Here is a 21,380-nt window from a genome sequence, read left to right as displayed (position 1 = left end):
CCTAGCAACTAATTGTTGATTCATTCTGAGACACAAGATATTCTTCTTCAAAGACAAGGAGCATGAAAAAGACAAGCGAGGGAGAGAACTACTTTAACTACACACTAAAGAGTGTGTACAAATATCCAAAACCAGCAAAGGCTCCTAAAATATGCAATCAGCCCAGATCATGCAAAGTCATTACTAATCACAATGCTATATTATAAAGGAACAGAAGTTAGTTCAGCCCAATGTATGCATGCAGAGAATGAAGAAGAAAACTCCATCAATGAGTGTGCAATAATGCTGACTAACAACAATCAGAAGCAAGATGACCAATTTATCAACCAAGTGCAAACAAGAATAACATGTTAGACAAGTAAGGCGATGGGTAAAGAAGTGGCAGATGGAATACAATATGGAAAAGTGTGAGGTTATATGCTTTGGCAGGAAGAATAGTGGTGTAGGGAATGGAACATACACTATTTTCTAAATGAGTAGAGGCTTTGGAAATGTGAAGCTTCAAACTTGTAGTTCAGGATTCTGTTAAACTTAACATACAAGTTCAGTTGACATTTCAAGAGTGTAGAATACAAAACTGGAGATGTACTGCTGAGGTTGTATAAAGCTCTGGTCAGACAGCATTTGGAATATTGTGAGTAATATTGAGCCCCATATCTAAGGGAGGATTTGCTGGCTTTGGAGGGGGTCCACAGGAAGTTTAAAGGAATGATCTTGGGATGAAGATCTTGTCATATTAAGAGAGGTTGAAGACTCGGTGTATGTTCTCGATGGAGTTTAGAAGGTTGTGTGGGATCTGATTGAAACTTACAGTATACTGGGAGGCCTTGATGGAGTGTATGTGGAGAAGATGTGGACAGACTAGGACCTGAGGGCACAGCCTCAGAGTGAAGGGACAATCTTGTAGAACTGTGATGAGGAGGAATTTCTTCAGCCAGAGGGTGGTGAACCTGTGGAACTCATTGCTGCACAGGGTGTCGAAGCTGTGGAGGCCAAGTCATTGAGTATATTTAAGACAGAGACAGACAGGGTTCTTAATTAGTAAGGGGATCAAGGCTTGTAGTGAGAAGGCAGGAGAATGGGGTTGAGAAACATATCAGCCTTGATTGAATGGCAGAGAAGACTTGTCAGCCCATCGGCTTAATTCTGCTCCAGTATCTTGATATGGTACTTCTCCAGATGGGTATGCAATGGATGAGCTGTCAAACTTCATAAACATTATACCAAATTTTGAATGCTAACCTTGCTAATTCAGTCTTTACCCCCTTTTACGATTGACAAGATATGCTGATGATAACGATGATATCTATTTTAGATTTCTTTCATTTTGCAAAAAGGGAGATGTTGTGCTCTGTCTTCCAGTGGCTATGTGATTCCTTAAAGAGACATGCTCATAATGTCATCATTGTATCATAGCATATAACCTGATGTAAATAACTCCATCTTAATGGGTCTACTTGCAAAATGACGTTGCAGGAATTATGTTACACAATATAAACAACTTGCTTAGTACTAGGTCAGACAAGACAGTACCTGTGGTTGTTGTACACATGTAGATACTAAGAGTTGTAACAAAAATCTATTGAATCTTTCACCACCACATGACTTGTTTCATTCTTGCATTTTGGGAGTTAATGTAAGTATTGCCTCATCAGGTACAAACACCGTACTGAACCTAAAAAGCTGATTAATGCATCAATGAAAGTTTATGAGGGCAGACAAGATCAATTTAAGTTTGCATCGACTTTGGTACAACCATTCAATGATCGTGCATCAATCATTCTTCCATGATTACCAAGTGTTGTTTCTGCTCAAGGTACTTCTGCAGCATTTGATCTGCTGGACGATGTTTGAACCACCATGGTAGACAGAATTGTCCAACCCTTGCGCATTCTTTGCCAGAATTTTGAGCTGCAAAAATTTGTTTGAGTTTACTCTCATTTGCCAGTAAACTGCTGGCATTTGCCATTGATTAGAATTCTAATTCTTGTCCAAGAATAAGATCTTCTTTTCATACTCAATTCACTGCTGTTCTAAAGAAGGTAAATGCCATTCTTTTCACTTCACTTGGAACAAGTTGTTGGTGAGGCTTCTTCTGCAATACTGTGTCCAGTTCTGGGTTGTTCTGTTATAGGAAGGATATTATTAAGTTGCTGAGAGATTTACCAAGATGTTGCCTCGAATAGAAGGTTTGAGTTATAGGGAGAGGCTAGACAGGCTGGGACATTTTCACTGGAGCATAGAAGTTTGGGAAGTGACTTTATAGAGGTTTATAAAATAATGAGGGCTATAGAGAAGGTGAATGGCAGGCATCCTTTCCCTAGGGCGAGAGATTTCAAGATGAGGGGGTATATCTTTAATTTGAGAGGAGAAAGATTTTAAAAAGACATAAGGGCCATATTTTTTACACAGTGTGGAATGAACCTTCAGAGGAAGTGATGTATGTGAGTACAGATACAACACTTAAAACACATTTAGATAAGCATATGAATAAGAAATGTTTAGAGGGATATGGACCAAACACAGGCAGGTGGAACTAGTTTAGTTTGGGATTACATTCAGGATGGACTGGTTGGACTGAAGAATCTGTTTCTGTGCTGCATGAATGTATGGCTATGACTCGATAATGTAATGGCTGAGGTCAGAGGGGTGCAGGGTTTCATTTTCTAGACCCACTCCTGCTCTGGTCACAGCAAATTTTAAATTTACCCATGTTGGTGACATTATCAACTAGATACATTTCAGACGATCTCAGGTTCAGTGTGAAGAACAAGTCAGCCAGCTTTCTTTAGTCAACAACAATAAACTGTTTTATTGATGTAAAGGGCCTCCAGCTGCATGTGGCATCAGTGAGGGAGGGCACTGAACAGGGGAGCTTCAGGGGTCAGTCAGATCTTCTCTGGAGGAAATTAGGTCTTTGTCAAGGAGAGGTTTATTTTCTTTTAATTATCATAATAATAGACTATTATGTATCACTATCCTAAGCCTGAATCTTTTTATGCTTTTTGAGATTTTGTTTGAACTCCATAATGCTACTAAATGTTTTTTTATCCATCTCAACTTAAAATTGCAGTCCCATAAGGTAATTCATGAATCTTTTACTATCCCGTACAGCTGCTGCATATCTTTCCCAATGGCTCCCTCTGATCAGTCACCTAAGCTCCCAGTGTAAACTAGACTAGTTTTTATGCTCTATCAGTTTGTTTTTGAATAAGGAGTGCATCTACTCCTATGGACAATGTATTTGCAGTGAATTAGTCTGGATTGTGATTTGTTAAAGCATCAGTAGAAAGTAGCTTCATATTAATCCTTTCAAAAGTTGCTGACTGCCCCTAACTCCAACATTATTGCTGGCCTTTTAGACAAACTCTCTTGTGGTTTGAGTAAGACTAGCTGAGTTGGTAATTAACTTTCCTAATTGATTCATAATGCCCACCAGTACTATACATCATTCACATACTACAGTGCCAGAAATTCGCATACGGCTTTTGTCTTTCTTTGATCTGCCATGATGCCTTTTTCTCAGATAATGAGTCCTAGATATGTAATTGTTGTTCTAGTGAACTTAATAACGCATCCTTGATCCTCTAGTTGTGATCCTGTTTTCTTTTGCCCTGCACTCAGACAGGGCTTCCCAAGGTTGGGTTTGGAACCTCAAATAGGTTTATGAGCCAAAATTATGAGGAGGTAATCTCAGTGTCTGTAATGCCCAATGTGTAACAATTTTACAAGCAGATGAGTTTAAGATCTTCTTGCAGAGTAATGTGAGACTCCTTCAGTTTGTCTTTAAATAGCTTTGGAAATTGTTGCTGAAATCCTCTCCCATCTTCATTCTTAAATATTGCATCCTCTCCCTCTAAGATACCAAATTGAATATATGCATTTTTGCTTAATCATGAGGTATTATGGAATCTTCTCTATCTATAATGTTTCTGGAACATTTCTTCCTCCATGAGCAAACTTTAGGGAATTTTGCCCCATGCACTTGAAAATCTGTGCCTCCTACACCTTGCTGGTCTGACACTTGCCATCTTCAAATGTCTATTGCTCAGTTTGAAACTGCTGCCCCCACCCTATCTTCTACATATAAACCGACATTTTCATAGCTCCGATCAGTTCTGAAGAAGGGTCACCGGACCCGAAACATTAACTCCGATTTCTCGTCACAGATGCTGCCAGACCAGCTGAGCTTTCCCATTAACTGCTGCTTTTGTTTCTGATTTACAGCACTCACGGTTCTTTTGGTCTTTAGTTTGAAACTGCTACTCTGGGTGTTGAGTTTAAATGCTATTTTAAAGCTGTGCATCTTCAAGTTGAAGATCTAGGATCTGTTTTGACTCTGTTTGACATCATCTAGGAATGTGGTCTCCACCTTTTGTATCATCTTGATACATTACTTCTAGTTCTCTGGAAATTTTCATTTCACAGGACTTTTTTTTGGGGTGATAATGAGGGTGCTGATAGTGTATAGTATTTTCTAAAGTGTCCCACATGGTCTTGCACATAATACTTAATTCCCCTTGCTGGACCTTCATTGCCTTTGTGATTTTGTTTGGAGTCCTTTTTCTACTACCTAATATTGTTCATGACTTTTACTCCTGTTCTTTTGGCATTTTGGTGCACTCGTGGGAGGGTGACGATAGCATCTGACTGTGCCAGGAGATTCCTTGAGGTTCCCTTGCAGCACTGACTAATATTGGTTCCTGATTTCTGCCTGCTTAGCAAATTAGGTTATTTAATTCCTCCTTGAATTGAAGAAAATCTGGCAATGTCTCATTCATCACATTAATTACTATATGGTTTCTATTCATTCTTCAAAACTCCATACCCACAACATCCTGTTGGATGATATATAAATCCATTAAAAGGGCTTCTATTGATTCTCATAAATGCTGAAGTCACTGATTAAACCTTGCCCATTTTATCCCTAAATTTCTTTTTGGGCTAAAGTAAATGTTGAATACTTTAATCAATGCGTCATACTTGATAACACTTGCTTCCACACTTTTGCATGCAAGAACACAGCAGATGGTAGAATTTCAATTCAATTAAAAAAAATTTGGAATTTAATGATGAAATTGTTTTTGGTGAAAAAATCCATCTGGTTCACTGATGTCCATAAGGGAAGGAAACTACCATCCTTACCTGGTCTGGCCTATATGTGACACCAGAATCTCAGCAATGTGAATGATTATTAACTGCACTCTGGGCAATTAGGGATGAAAAATAAATGCTGGTCTAGCTAGTGATGCCCACATCCTGTGAATGAATAATAATAATAAAATGGCCTACAGCATATAAAAAGGCACTGACTTGATGGAACTGCTCCTATATGTTACACAACACCAGGTTAGAGTCCAACAGGTTTAATTGGAAGCACACTAGCTTTTGGAGTGCTGCTTCCAATTAAACCTGTTGGACTATAACCTGGTGTTGTGTGATTTTTAACTTTGTGCACCCCAGTCTAACACCGGCATCTCTAAACCATGGCTCCTATATGTGTCAGCCAGAAGCTGTTCTGTTGCATTGAAACTGCTGCTTTTAGAGCTCTCATTTCTGGCCTTGTCATCAGCCTTTTGCATTATCAAATGTTTGAGGTAATGAAAAGGTCTCTACACCCTCACAGAGTATTGTGTCCGATTGATGTTGGTGACAAAGGAGCACTGCTATGAAAGCCTGTGATTTCAAATAAACCTGTTGGACTATAACTTGGTGTCATGTGATGTTTGAACTTGATCTGGGTGAATACTTGGGTTTTTGCATCTTATTGTTGAAGTGTTGCAATTCTGTTTTTTTTCCCTCAGTCAAATTCAGAAATTGCTGGAGAAACTCAGCAGGTCTGTGGAGAGAAAGCAGAGTTAACCTTTCAGGTCCAGTGACCCTTTTTCAGAACGCCAGTATATAGTCAGCTATAAATTACAGCTCTCTTGTGTGGTGCCTAAGACCTCTCTCTTCAAATGTTCGTTCTTGACTGGTGTCTTCTCTCTTACAAATGTCAAATTCATGTGATCAAGATTTAAATTTATCTCATTGTGCAATCAGAACTGGAAAATCTTAGTAACATAACAGTCTTGGAGAGGTTTTGGAGCAAAGCAGAGGGAAGAGAAGCAAGAATAAAAAAGAAAATCTGTGATGGAGGAAGGGAGGATGGATTAAAAGATGCAAAGGATTGTGGTGGAAAAGTCTTAATAAGTCAAGTAATGGGACAAAAGATGGGCTCAGAAGTGGTATGAATTCATTCTCATTCCCAATGGTTAACAAGTTTGCAGATGACACCAAACTGGTAGCATAGCAGACAGTAAAAAAGGTTTTCTAAGTTTACAAAGGGATATTGATGAAATGGGTTGAAAAATGGCAGATGGCATTCAATCTGGATAAATGTGAGGAATTGTATTTTGATGCAACAAGCAAGGCTTATACAATTAATAGTATGGCTTTCAGTAATGTCCAACAGAAGGACCTAGGGATGCAGGTACATAATTCTTTGAAGTTTGTATCACATACAGAGAGGGTGGTTTAAAAGGAATTTGGCATGCTTGCTTTCATTGCTCAGGCCATTGAGTATCAGGTTTGAGAAGTCATGTTGAGATTGTACAAGACATTGGTGAGGCCTCTTCTGGAATACTATGTCCAGTTCTGGTTGCCAAGGATACTATCAAGCTGGAGAGGGTTCAGAAGAGATTTACCAGGATGTTGCCAGGTATGGAAGATTTGAGTTGTAAAGAAAGGCTGGATAGGTTGGGACTGTTTTCACTGGAGCAAGGGAGTTTGCGAGGTGACCCGATAGAAGTTTATAAAATAATGAGAGGTATAGACAAAGTTAATGGTAGTTTTCTTTTCCCGAGGATGGGGGATTTCAAGACTGGGGGTACATTTTTTAAGTAAGAGGAGGAGAGAGATTTTAAAAAGACATCCAAATGTTTTACACAGAGGGACATTTGTGAGCGGAATGGACTTCCTGAAGAACACAGGTGGATGCAAGCACAATTACAGTGTTTAAAAGATATTTGGATAGGTACATGAATAGGAAGGCTTTGGAAGAACATGAGCCAGGAGCAGGCATTTGGGACTAGTTTAGTTGAGGATTATGTTCAGCATGGACTGATTGGACTGAGGGGTGTGTTTCCATGCTGTATGACTCTGTGACTCCATGAAAGTTCCTCTCTGGGGAAGAAAAAAAAGCTGCAGTTTTGATCTGAAATTGGAACTCAATGAAGAGTCGAGAAGGCTGAAAAGTGTCTTTACAGTGTGAAGTGCTGTTCATCAATATTACAATATTATAGGTCAGAGTGAGAATTGTGTGAGAAATAATGAGACAAATATTATTTAGAAGAAACATATGCTCCTAAAGTGATTCCATTGTAGTATAAAAACAAGCTGTTTTAAGATGAATCCTTATTACAGCTCATCATGCATCTACCATCTTCTTTCCTGGTAAAGAGCTACAGGGCCTGATTCATCTCTTGTAGAAAAGGAAATTTACTTGGTGGTAAATAAGAAGATATTCTCGTCTTTAACTCAATGTAATTTGTAGCATAATAACAACTATGTATAAGTTAAATTGGTATGATAGATGCTGACACTGAGACTATGAAGTAGACTTTGATGTTCGGTCTTGCTAGAGTGACCTAGTTCATTATTAAATTCCTTTATAAAAATAGACCAACACCTATTTGCCATTAGTTTAAAATGTGAACTCTTAAAAAATTGACATCAACTATTATAAATCACATACCTTCCAATTAGAGATGTTAACCAGAAAGTAACTTAGCATTCTCTGCAAGGTGAAAGTGAGGACTGCAGGTGCTGGGGATTAGAGTTGAGAATGTGGTCCTCGAAAAGCACATTAGGTCAGGCAGCATCAGCGGAGCAGGAAAGCTGCTCCCCACTGCCTGAATCCATGTAACATAATTGCATTATCTAGTGTTTAATGCACTTCTTAGCATTAAGCATTTCAGACTCTTACTCCCTTATGCAACAAAAGCTTTCGATCTAATGAATGGAAAAGTGGTTGAGGCACGTTTTTGGACAAGTATTTGTAACTTTGGACTATGAGCGAAAATTATTTGAAATAACCCCTACGTTTAATAGATGCCATTTTATTCTATCTTTGGAAGAATCACAAATAGAGGGAAGTCATTTCAGAACTGACAGAAAGATCTGCCAAATTGAGCTTCCATTTGGAGCTTACAAACAACAGCAATTTTAAAATGGATACCTTGCAAACTAACACCTCTGCCTTATCCCTTATAGCTGAGCAGCAAGACTTCCATCATCTTAACAAGGACATACTTTTGATGTGCAGCTAAGAAACAAAATCATATAAATCATGTGGCAAAGTCAGAGCTTAGCTTCTCACTGTTTCTTATGGGGAAAAACATGCATTGAAAATGGATCACTTTCTGCGTTTTCTCCCTCAATTGGATTTCACTTCAGGAATGCAATGAGTTCACTCTTTCATGACTGGATTTATATTGCACCTGACAAAATAAACATCATTTCAGTGAAAAAGTTGTTCATGTAAAATATTTCAATAATGAATTGTGGCAAACCTGAATCTGAGAACTTCAAGCTTAGTATTTCTGAACAAACGTTATTAAGCAAGAAAACCTCAAACATCATGTTAGTCTACAAAAATAGCATCACAGTCCTCCTTATATGGCAGTACCTCTTGTGTGGTTTTGCAGGTCCTACTGTTAAAATAATCTATTGTTCATCCTGCTTTGGATAAGAGAATTCAGATTTATTAAACAGTTTAAACATTAAAAATGTGGAATGTAATTTGAGTCAGGCAAGACAGTGTTATGTGTGCAGATTCTCTTTCAAAAAAAAGAGGTTAATCAAAAAAAACCAAGCTGACTTTAAAGAAAGGATGTTTCATTTTTAAGAAGATTTTAGCTTTTTAATAGGATCATTTGATTTCTGACACTCTTAATTCATGTACTGAGGAAAGACCAAGGGATTTTGTTTCCTTAAGGCACACTTAAAAGTCACTGGATAAATTTAAAATTTAGCCATGGCAGCAGCAAGAGATTAATGCTCATGCTGCTGAATAAACAAGATTTCTGGACAGTAATTGCAGTGAGTCCTAATTCCAAACCTAGGTTGAAAGTCATGATTTATCCCAAGCATATGCTGATTCCAAATTGATACAGAGGTGAGTTTCTTACAGCTACAATTTCAATGAACCTACAAATCCTAGAGAGAATAAAGGTAAATGATATAAAATATTGCAGCTGATGGGAATAGCATGCTGTCTGAGCCATTTTAATGGCATCTTTGATACAACAACTTACTTTTTGACAGTGCCTTTAAAACATCCCATGGCATTTTATGGAAAAGGCATCAAAGAATTTGACACTGAGGCAAATAAGGATGTAATAGTTTTCCTGGTGTGTTCACCATTCCTTGCCAGCTTTCCTGGGTACATTCACTATTTGCCAATTTTCATGAGTGTGTCAAACATTCATTGGCAGTTTTCCTGCATTTGTTCACTATTCACTGGCTGTTTTTCTTGGTGTGTTCTGATGAACCTGCCATTTGCTACAACCAGCCAAAAACAGGTTATTTGGTTAATTTTGAATTGATTGCAAATGAAATATATTATGACTCCAGCTGATTTTATTATATTCCTGATGAAGGGCTAGTGTCAAACTTTCCTGCTCCTCGGATGCTGCCTGACCAGTTGTGCTTTTCCAGTGCCATACTATTTGACTCTGATCTCTAGCATCTGCAGGCCTCACTTTCTCCTGATGTTATTACTGGACAAATCAGATACCAGAGTGAAATAGATGATGTTTGTGTTTTTTTTTGACAAAGATGGTGGTCATTAGTGCACAAGGCTACAGATTTGGGTTTAACAACAAAAAATAAACCAAATGCTTCTTTCAAAATGCATGACAAAGCAAAATCTCATTGATTCTCCAACACCATCACTTTACACTAACACAAACATTTCCTCTTAGATCTGTAGGTTTTGACTTAACTGCTTCTTCTCAGTTCCGATCCTCTGAGCTGTGAAGCCTTTTATCCTGGAATATTCACACAACTGAAATATTCGACTTTCCCAGACTTCCAAAAGTATTTAAAGTTCTACCTACGCAGTCCTGTTCTGGTGGTTTGACAATCTGAATCCTTTCCCTGAATAACCTATTCCCATTCTGCTCTGAACAATCTAGGAAGGACTATACCTATATTTAGTCAGGTGTTCTTTGAACTACCCAAAAGCTCCCCTAGCTCTGTGTTTTTCAAAGCTAAAATCAATCCTTGATTAGCTTTCTTTTGGTTTAGAATAATGTCTTTAAAGTTTTACCTTCCTGTCATAAATCCTCACAATACAGGTATATATGCAGACTTCCATTTACACTTCAGGTGTCTCTGCAATGACCTGTATTCTTGTACACATTACTTTAAGCCCATGGCCCCAGAAAGAGTGACCTAGTTCATTATTAAATTCCTTTATAAAAATAGACCAACATCTATTTGCCATTAGTTTAAAACGTGAACTCTTAAAAAATTGACATCAACTATTATAAATCACATACCTTCCAATTAGAGATGTTAATCAGAAAGTAACTTAGCATTCTCTGCAAGGTGAAAGTGAGGACTGCAGGTGCTGGAGATTAGAGTCGAGAATGTGGTACTGGAAAAGCACATTAGGTCAGGCAGCATCAGCGGAACAGGCAAATCGATGTTTCGGGCAAAAGCCCTTCATCAGGAAGGTGCACATCATATAAGGAGGCAGGCAATGCCTCATTTTGATGTTTCAAACAAAATACAATAGTTCTCATAATGATGAATTTTTTCAGTATTATATCAGAGTGTTAATTATGTTTATATATAAGATGATAAAAGATGTGATAATACCAGATTTAAGGTCAGCTCCTCTTGTCACTAGGCTCCTATAGGCAGGTGGTGAGGAAGTTCCTGACTCATGAGGGAGAATCATTTCTGGACATTGGTCAATTGGCCAACAAAGCTGGAATCAGTAGAACTCTGCAGTGGATAACTGCTGGCAATCAGTACATAGCCTGGATTACTGTGACCGGCCACACTGAGGCCAAATAGATGAAAAATAGTGAACCAACTGATGTGGTTGGTGCTGACCCTGCACAGCTTAGTTCTGAGCTGAACTGGGTCTTGGCTGTAGCAGAGATTACATAACTTAGAAGATAAATAGCTTTACAGATAAACTTTGGTCCATTTGATGTCCTTGATTGCTCTTGTTCGTCTGTGATAAGGAGAGAAAGAGAATTTTCCACATTATTTGATTCGCTTACGGGCTTTGATTTTCATTTTGCTTGTTATTTCACTTCTCCGGTAATTGCATTTAAGGGAAGGCAATAGTCTAGTGGTATTATCGCTAGACTGTTAATCCAGAGACCCAAGTAATGCTCTGGGGACCTGTGTTCAAATCCCACCATAGCAGATGGTGTAATCTAATCTCAGTAAAATCTGGAATTAAGAGTCTAATGATGACTATGAGTCCAGTGTTTGGGAAAAAAACCATCTGGTTCACTATTGTCCTTTAGGGAAAGAAACTACCATTCTGCCCACACGTGAGTCCAAACCCACTGTAATGTGGTTGACTCTTAACTGCCCTTGACACAATTAGGGATGGGCATTAAATACTGCCCAGCTAGCACTGCCCTCATGCCATGAATGAATATTAAGAAGTGGCAGGGCTTTATGGGGTGGGTGGTAACTGAAAGGAAATGCCTGGTCATCATAGGTATGGGGCAGTTGTCTTTTTCTAGCCATTTTATTTGTGTTGGTTTTGAGAATTCACAAATAAGACATCATTTAAAAGAAAGAGATTTATATCTTAACTGCTCTTGATTAGACTGGATTGAATACTGAAAAATTAATATTTCAGCATCAGCCTGTTTGAAGTTTTCAGGTTATACACGACAGAGCTGTACAATCTGACATAAAAGCACAAATTCCTACCTTTTATAAATGAGTCACAGTCGAGTGATTTTAATGGCAAGAATGTATGTGCAAGGAATGTAAGCACCTTTTTATCTCTACGAATAATTTCGGCCAGCACTTTCAAGTTGATGGAATCCTTTCAGATTTCCCGTTGCTCCCCAAGTAAGTAAGATCGAAGCTTTCAGCTTGTTAGTTACAAAGATTATGATGCTGAAATTTAATAAATTACATCTGTTACCAAAGAAAGCCTTTAAGAAATACAGTAAATGCAAAAAATTTTCTGCACTTCACTAATCTGGTCTTTGTTCATATTTGAAAAGAACCTGTGCTTTCTTTGAAGCTAGCCATGTTTTCCATTATTTTTGAGAATGTCAAATATCACAGGAGAACATCAGACAAATGCCTTGGTCTTGTCCAATTGTTCTTAAGATTTAGCCTGTGAATTGACAGCGATTCCACTTCTGTCTAATGCCGTTTATCAGATTGTGTGTCATGATAAAAGAAGCCTGTGATTTGCTGAGAGCCATTGTAAAACCCTGATTTATATGCAGAGAATTTAATTCTGTCTCCGGGCCTTTCACTGCTCTGCAGCACAGATCTGTCATGAGGTGAGAGAATCTAAAACAGCAACCCAAAGAAAATCTACCAGCAATAATAAACACAAAGATGCGCATTTATCTTAGTTTCAAGACGGTACGGTCCTTTTTAACCATCAGCTTCATCTTGCATTGAGACAGTCAGTCACTCTCAATAATAAATCCTACAGCAAGCACTTTGAATTTGCTGATGCCCAGCTAAATCTTCATTTCGCACATAGAGGCCTTGTTTTTTCTGGTTTTCTTGCAGCTTGAAAGTCTTGATGTTTGTTTGCATCTTATCCAGGTGACAAGTTAGGAATATAGGGCTTAGGAACAGGAAAAGGCAAATTGACCTCTTGCTCCACCGCTCTGTAAAGAAGTGCCTGATGTGGTTGTAGATTCCTTCCTTGCCTCTCCCCTCCCTCTCTCGATGTTCTCTCTCAAGATTACACAGCTGACTTTGCTGTACGCAGGCTTAGCTCACACCAGTGCTGTCTAAAGGGAGAGTCAGCCTTTTTCAAGTTAGTTGCTAATTGTTTGCTAATGGCTGCCACTGGATTAGTAGCTATGGTTGAAGATTTTGAGTCATAGCGATGTACAGCATGGAAACAGACCCTTCGGTCCAACTCGTCCATGCCGACCAGATATCTTAACCTAATCTAGTCCCATTTGCCAGCACTTGGCCCATATCCCTCCAAACCATTCCTGAACATCCAGATGCCTTTTAAATTGCACCAGCCTCCACCGGTTCCTCTGGTGGCTCATTCCAAACAGGCACCACCCTCTGTGTGAAAAAGCTGCCCCTTAGATCCCTTTTATATCTTTCCTCTCTTACCCTAAACCTGTGCCCTCTAGTTCTGGTATTCCCCACCCTGGGGAAAAGACCTTGTCTATTTACCCTATCCATGCCCCTCATGATTTTATAAACCTCTATAAGGTCACCCCTCAGTCTCTGACTCTCCAGAGAAAACAGCATCAGCCTATTCAGCTTCTCCCTTTAGCTCAAATCCTCCAACCCCTAGCAACACCCTTGTAAATCTTTTCTGAACCCTTTCAAGTTTCACAACACCCTTCCAATAGGAAGGAGGCCAGAATTGCATGTAATATTCCAAAAATGGCCTAGCCAATGTCCTATACTGCCGCAACATGACCTGTCAACTGCTGTGCTCAATATGCTGACCAATAAAGGAAAGCATACCAAATGCCTTCTTTACATGTAGTACTATTTGAAGTTTATGAAGATAGGAAAGGTTCAGAAGGATATGGGCCAAGTGCAGGGAAATGGTGTTAGTTTAGATGGATAGTTTGGTCGGCATGGACCAGTTTGGGCCAAAGGGCCTATCTCTGTGCTATCGGACTCTATGACTCTGTACAGAGAGTGATATGCAGTCAAGGTCTTGGTTCTGACTTCAAGAATACATTTTCCTGGCTACGAGGAGGGGGGAATGGTGCACCTGAGTGACCTCTTAGCCAAAATATATCCCAAAAGCAAACATTCTAATCCTGCTTCATTATTCCAACAATCTTTTACTCTATCGCAGCTGTAACATGGATAGTGGAAGGCTGTTGACTTTTAATTGGGAAGCCTGAAAATGCTCAGCTTTAAACTGCACCATCTGTCTATGGATAACGGCAATCTGTGTGGATGGCTGACAACAAGACATCTCGAGAGACCATTGCAGGATTGTTCACTCCCAGGGCAGTAACTAAGCAATCCCAGCAATGTGTTGGAGCACAGATAGCTGGATTGCTGGGAAATGCCTTTTGAGCAGTAGAATCCAAAGCCATATTGGCAGCAGCCAGAGCTTGCATGGAGACAAGCTGGGCTTTAGTTAATCTGGCTTTAGCTTTCCTCCACTGCAGCACTCAAGACATTAGTTTGTACTACAACAGAGACACTTGCTGCATCATGACTGGGTCCACATGTGTGGGGTTGGAACTTCTGGCCTGCAAAGGATGGAATCCAAACGCTATGGGAATGGTTGGAATCCAAATCCTTCAGGGTCCTTGACAGATTTCTCAATGAACAATGCATTTCAAGTTGCATATGCTTTTCCTATAGACTCCCCAATGGAAAAACACATCTCAGTCCTCTGCAGCACAATTCATGTTCAACCCCATCTTCTCGTGTGCGACAACCTGCACCCCTCTTTCTCCCCTGGCCCTCACTCACAACCAGCATCTTGCCACATGCACATTCCGTCTCTACACAACGCTCTAAAGTACACACTGTCAGTAATGTGTGTGAGATTGAGTGACAGTCTTGCATTTTCCTCAGTCTCCTCCACATGTTTTATATCAATCATCAGCAACTGTTCTCGCCTAATGGTTAGGTATCTGAAAAGAGAAAAAAACAGGAAAGAGTTGTTGTATGGGGAGGGAGTCTATGTAAGTGGTGCACTTTAATCCATCCAGAGCTGGTAATGGAGAAGAATTTATGAGGGGATGTAGGATACAAACAGGAGGATTATGCATAGGGTTACCATCATCTGAATTGGGCATGGCATTTGAAAATGCAATTTCTAACTTCATGTAGGCCACTGAACCTTTTGAGACATTGCATCAAGCTCTTTGGAGCAACACATTGACAGGAAAAGCTTTCTATTGTCTGTCTGGAGGGACTCCTACTCTTTGTGGATAGGACGGCCTCCTCGTCTCTGTGGATAGAAGGTTGTCTTGTCTACATTCTGTGTTAAGCATGCAGTTCCAGAGAAACTTGCAGCCAATTCTCTGCTGTATATACTAAGCCTGTATGAATTTCTTGTGTGGATCTTCTTCCACAGTCAATTTTCGCACAAGCTCTAGCTCCATTTAAGAATTGCAGGCTGGATTTAGATAATGCTTGTCTCTCAAAGTCCTACATCCTCTGTTCTGACACTCACTCATCAGTGGAGAACTGTATAGAGTTGGCTGCATGTTACAATCATTATATTGAGCAGTCAACATGAGGTTTGCATGTTGCCTCTAATCGAGGCAAGACTTGTGTGTTAATGACACGTTGCAATTTCTACCCCTGTTTTCAGGCCTTATTGAATTTCATGCCCAAGTGTTTGAATGGTCATGATGTGGAGATGCTGGTGTTGGACTGGGATGGACAAAGTTAAAAATTACACAACAACAGGCTTATTTGGAAGCAGTAGCTTTCAGAGTGCTGTTCCTTCATCAGGTGGTTTGATTAGATTGGATTACTTACAGTGTGGAAACAAGCCCTTCGGCCCAACAAGTCCACACTAACCCTCCGAAGAGCAACCCACCCAAACCCATTCCCCTACATTTACCCTTCACCTAACACCACGGGCAATTTAGCATGGCCAATTCACCTAACCTGCGCATTTTTGGACTGTGGGAGGAAACCGGAGCACCCGGAGGAAACCCACGCATCATGGGAAGAATGTGCAAACTCCACACAGACGGTTGCCTGAGACGGGAATTGAACCCGGTTCTCTGGCACAGTGAGGCAGCAGTGCTAACCACTGTGCCGCCCCCAATTGTTGTAGAGCACAAAACACAGAATCTATTAAAAGAAATTACAGTATCATGCAGCTGAAATGATATATTGAACAGACCTGGATTGTTGTTAAGTCCTTCATCTTTTAGAATGGGTTGCAGGTTTTGGTTCATTAATGTCTAAATCCCAGAACTTCTTTAAGTCACATACTCGAGATAACTTAAAGTTTTATAGCAAAAGGTGACATCTCAGCTCAGGCAATGCATTAAAGGTGTGAGGTTAGAGTCTGTCTGTATCCCAATCTTGAGTCTGACTGGATCTATTTCCAAAGTGGAATTTACAAAATATTACATGCTTTGACTGCCTGCAGACTGTGTATTTTTTGAGCAAAATAGAATGTATTTGCAAATATAAGGAAGGGTGAGAAGCAGGAGATTCAGAGAAGATTAGGGGAAAAAAAACTTCCACTCAGCAGATGGTGAGAATCTGGAATGTGCTAGGTAAAAAAAACTGTAAGTTCAACAAACTTTTATCTACCCACCTCCATAACCAGCACTCCTCAAACATTCCCGTAGATTCCCTAAGCCTCTGGAACTGCTCGGATGCCATTAGCCGTGCAGCCACCATCCCCACACTGATTGATGACATCACTTCCGCCCCCATCGTGGCCACTTCCACAGCCACTTCTGCCCCTGACTATTCCTCATGCACCACACATGACATCACTTCTGGCCCTCTCATCATCACTGATGTCACACTCTCAGTGACTTCCGCCCCCACCCACTGCTGTGTTTGCCACCACTTCCGCTCCCATCAATGCCACTCACCTGCAGTCTGCTGACATGCCCCCCGCAGATCCCACTGTCTTCATTCCCGCCCCCCCAGAACCCTGAGGGGAACACTACCCCTGCTCATGACTCTACCCCCATTCCTCCCACCATCACACCCACTCCAGTTACAGGCTCCACCTCCACTCTCAGCTCCACACCCACACCAGATCCCAGCTCCCAGCCCTGCCGAGTTTTCACCATCCCTCCAGACCTCCCCCTCACTGAGGAGGAATGATCAGTCCTCAGCAAAGGACTCACCTTCATCCCCCTCCGTCCATGCATCAATGAATTTAATACATGCCGTGACGTCGAACACTTCTTCCGCCGCCTCCGAGCTTACTTTCCCAATCAGGACTCCTGCCCACCTTCCGAGGACCCCTTCACTCGCCTCCAACACACTCCATCCACCTGGACACCCAGTGCTGGTCTATTACCCGCCCTCGACCTCTTCATTTTCAACTACCGCCGAGACATTAACCGCCTCAACCTGTCTACCACCCTGCCCCACTCCAACCTCTCACCCTCACAACGTGCTGTCCTCCACTCCCTCTGCTCCAATCCTGACCTCACCATCAAGCCAGCAGATAAAGGGGGTGCAGTGGTAGTCTGGCGCACTGACGTCTACACCGCTGAAGCCAGACGCCAAATCGAGGGCACCTCCTCCTACTGCCCCCTTGACCATGACCCCACCCTCCATCACCAAACCATCATCTCCCAGACCATACAGAACCTCATCACCTCAGGAGATCTCCCACCCATGGCTTCCAACCTCATAGTCCGGGAATGCCACCCTGCCCGGTTCTACCTCCTTCCCAAGATCCACAAGCCTGACTACTCTGGCTGACCCATTGTCTCAGCATGCTCCTGTCTCACTGAACTCATCTCTACCTACCTCGATACTGTCCTATCCCCCCATGTCCAGGAACTCCCCACATACGTTCGAGACACCACCCACACCCTCCACCTCCTCCAAGACTTCCGTTTCCCCAGCCCCCAACGCCTCATTTTTATCATGGATATCCAATCCCTCTACACCTCCATCCGCCATGACGAGGGCCCCCAAACCCTCCGTTTCTTCCTCTCCCGACGTCCCCAACAGTACCCTTCCACCGACACTCTCATTCGTTTGGCCGAACTGGTCCTCACCCTTAACAATTTCTCCTTCAAATCCTCCCACTTCCTCCAGACCAAAGGGGTAGCCATGGGCACCCGTATGGGCCCCATCTACGCCTGTCTTTTTGTTGGCCTGGACGCCTCCTAGCAGAGCGCTTTTGGGAACATCTCTGGGACACCCGCACCAATCAATCACACCGCCCTGTGGCCCAACATTTCAACTCCCCCTCCCACTCAGTCAAGGACATGGAGGTCCTGGGCCTCCTTCACTGCCGCTCCCTCACCACCCAATGCCTAGAGGAAGAATGCCTCATCTTCCGCCTCAGAACACTTCAACCCCAGGGCATCAATGTGAACTTCAAAAGTTTTCTCATTTCCCCTTCCCCCACCTCACCCCAGTTCCAAACTTCCAGCTCAGCACCGTCCCCATTACATGTCCTTTCCACCTATCCACTCCACCCTCCTCTCTGACGTATCACCTTCATCGCACCCCCATCGACCCATTGTACTCTTTGCTACCTTCCCCCACCCTCCTCCCTGACCTATCACCTTCATCCCCTCCCCCACTCACCTATTGTACTCTATGCTACTTTCTCCCCACCCCACCCTTCTCTCATTTATCTCTCCACCCTTCAGGCACTCTGCCTGTATTCCTGATGAAGGGCTTTTGCCCGAAACATCGATTTTACTGCTCCTCGGATGCTGCCTGACCTGCTGTGCTTTTCCAGCACCACTCTATTCTAGAATCTGGAATGTGCTGCCTGGGAAGGTAATGGAGGATAGAAACCTTACAACCTTTAAACAATATTCGGATGAGTACTTCAAATATCATAGCATTCAAGGATGTGAGATAGGTGCAGGAAACTGGTATCCGCCCACTTTTAACAGTAGTTATTTCAAGTGCAGACTCACTGGGCTGAAAGGTCTTTTCTGTGCTGTATGAATCTATATGAATGAATTAAAAAAATGTTTGCCAGTAGTGAATGAATTCATTATGAACTGAACTGATGATTAAAAAAAAAGTTTCTTCATGGGTTCAGAAATAGAGTTGGAGTACCTAACTTGGCTTCCTGATTTCATATGCTGCCAGGTGAAATGGATGTGTAATTCAACCAAGAGCTTAAATCCAGCTCCTGTCACCTCCACTCGATCAGAATTTAGGCTTTAAATTTCACCAATTTCCACAGCAGCGGCTGAGAGACGGAAATGTGCATATCTGCCATCTCCAATGAAGACATGCTCTTCGGTTTATAAGGTGTTTATTATAGAAATTTCCAAAAATAATTTAGACAAGAAAATTTCTTGATATTGAAATTCAAAACATAAAATCTCCAACAGCCAGCTACAACAGAGCCCCACGGATCGATTGTTATTAATTTGACAGGGGAAAATGAAACAGGGGGAGTTGCAATAAATATTGGTGGGGTGTGCCAAGGATGCTGTGTGATCAAGTGGTTCTGTTGATCATCTAAATGATGAGAGATACTAAATTTGCTCAACTTGATATGTGATTATTCCATGGCCATTGATTGCAATGCAGGCAGTGTGCCAACTGTGTGCTGTCTGTTCATTTCGATTATTTCAATATCCAGCTGGTGTTAACCGCACTGTTATCAGCTGGTCATGTCAGTGACAGATCAATATTGTGAATAGTTAACACCACTTAAAGCTATCCTGCACTGCTTTCAAGTTAGCTTACACTTCTTGAAAAGGAGTTGCATTGTGTTTTGAGTGGTATGTTTAATAACTGGTCCTGACTGCACACAGCAGCCCTTACAGCAGAAGCATAGTCATGTGACAGTAGCAAGCCAATCAATACACTAAACACAATTGCATTTCTCCAAACATCTCCCTTGGCATTAAAAATTGCATGCACTATCGTTTGCTACTATTATTTGTGCAAGTTGCATCCATCGTTACACAAACAATGTTCAGCAATTAACAAAACTGTATGCTAACTCTTGTTACTTTTGGTTTTCTCAGACTGTGCATATGCATTGCTGCCATGATCTTTACATCATGAATCCACATGCAAAGTCATTGGCTGTTCCACCTTTATCCACTTGTTCCTGCTGTAATGTTCCTTCCCACAAGGGAGTTCCTTCCAACGGTGAGTGCTGTGGTAACTGTAAAAGCTGATCCATTTCTGTAGCTGGCAGCCTATGGGACTTATGATCTGTCTACACTGTACAGTTGGCGAGATGGCTTGTTCCCTGTCTGCTGTTTGCAGCAAAGGCACAGCAGTTCTATTTGTACTTAGATGTCTGATGTGATATAGAGTACACTCTGGGTAGCAACAGTTTTACTCAGATCTCAAGTTGTTGACCAGGGCTGACTATTGTTGAGAGATGGTTGCTGTTAATTCCTGATGAAGGGGTTATGCCCAAAATGTCGACTCCCCTGCTCCTCGGGTTCTGCCTGACGTGCTGTGCTTTTCCATCACCACAATTTTCAACTGTTGTTGAGAGAGTTAAACATTTGTCACTTTGGCTCTCCAATGCTCAAATCTGGAGATGCATTGGCATTTTTATCAAATGAAAATTGACTAAATCATTTCAACTTGATATTGCCACTTATGGCTGTGAACGGTTTTGGCTTCATTACCCATTTTGATATTATGAGGGTAGTTTGGAGGCAGCATGATATTGCTGTTTGGACTGGAATACTTGCCATGCCTTCATTAGGTGTACTTCACAACTCAAGGATTGCTTTGTACAATTCTATGTTTGATTTATTCAATTTACTTTTATGATTTCTTTGGTGATTTTTACTGTTGCCTCAATCTTTCTGTTTGATTGGGGATAGTCTGGAGACATTGTGTGGGGATAGAGTGGAGATGTTGTGTTGGGATAGTGTGGAGATGTTGTGTGGGGATAGTGTGGAGATAGAATGGAGATGTTGTGTGGGGATAGAATGAAGATGTTGTGCTGGGATAGTATGGAGATGTTGTGTGGGGATAGAGTGGAGATGTTGTGTGGGGATAGTCTGGAGATGTGTGGTGATAGAGTGGAGATGTTGTGTGCGGATAGAGTGGAGATGTTGTGTGGGGATAGAGTGGAGATGTGTGGGGATAGTGTGGAGATGTTGTGTGGGGTAAGAGTGAAGATGTTGTGTGGGGATAGTGTGGAGATGTTGTGTGGGGATAGAGTGGAGATGTTGTGTGGGGATAGAGTGGAGATGTGTGGGGATTGAGTGGAGATGTTGTGTGGGGATAGAGTGGAGATGTTGTGTGGGGATAGTGTGGAGATGTTGTGTGGGGATAGAGCGGAGATGTTGTGTGGGGATAGTGTGGAGATGTTGTGTGCGGTTAGAGTGGAGATGTTGTGTGGGGATAGAGTGGAGATGTTGTGTGCGAATAGAGTGGAGATGTTGTGTGCGGATAGAGTGGAGATGTTGTGTGCGGATAGAGTGGAGATGTTGTGTGGGGATAGAGTGGAGATGTTGTATGGGGATAGAGTGAAGATGTTGTGTGGGGATAGT

The sequence above is a fragment of the Chiloscyllium plagiosum genome, unplaced genomic scaffold, assembly GCF_037043375.1.
Source record: "Chiloscyllium plagiosum isolate Xiang-an unplaced genomic scaffold, Cpla_swu_hap1 HiC_scaffold_11, whole genome shotgun sequence".
NCBI classification, from domain to species: Eukaryota; Metazoa; Chordata; class Chondrichthyes; order Orectolobiformes; family Hemiscylliidae; genus Chiloscyllium; species Chiloscyllium plagiosum.
Note: the sequence above shows the minus strand (reverse complement) of the source record.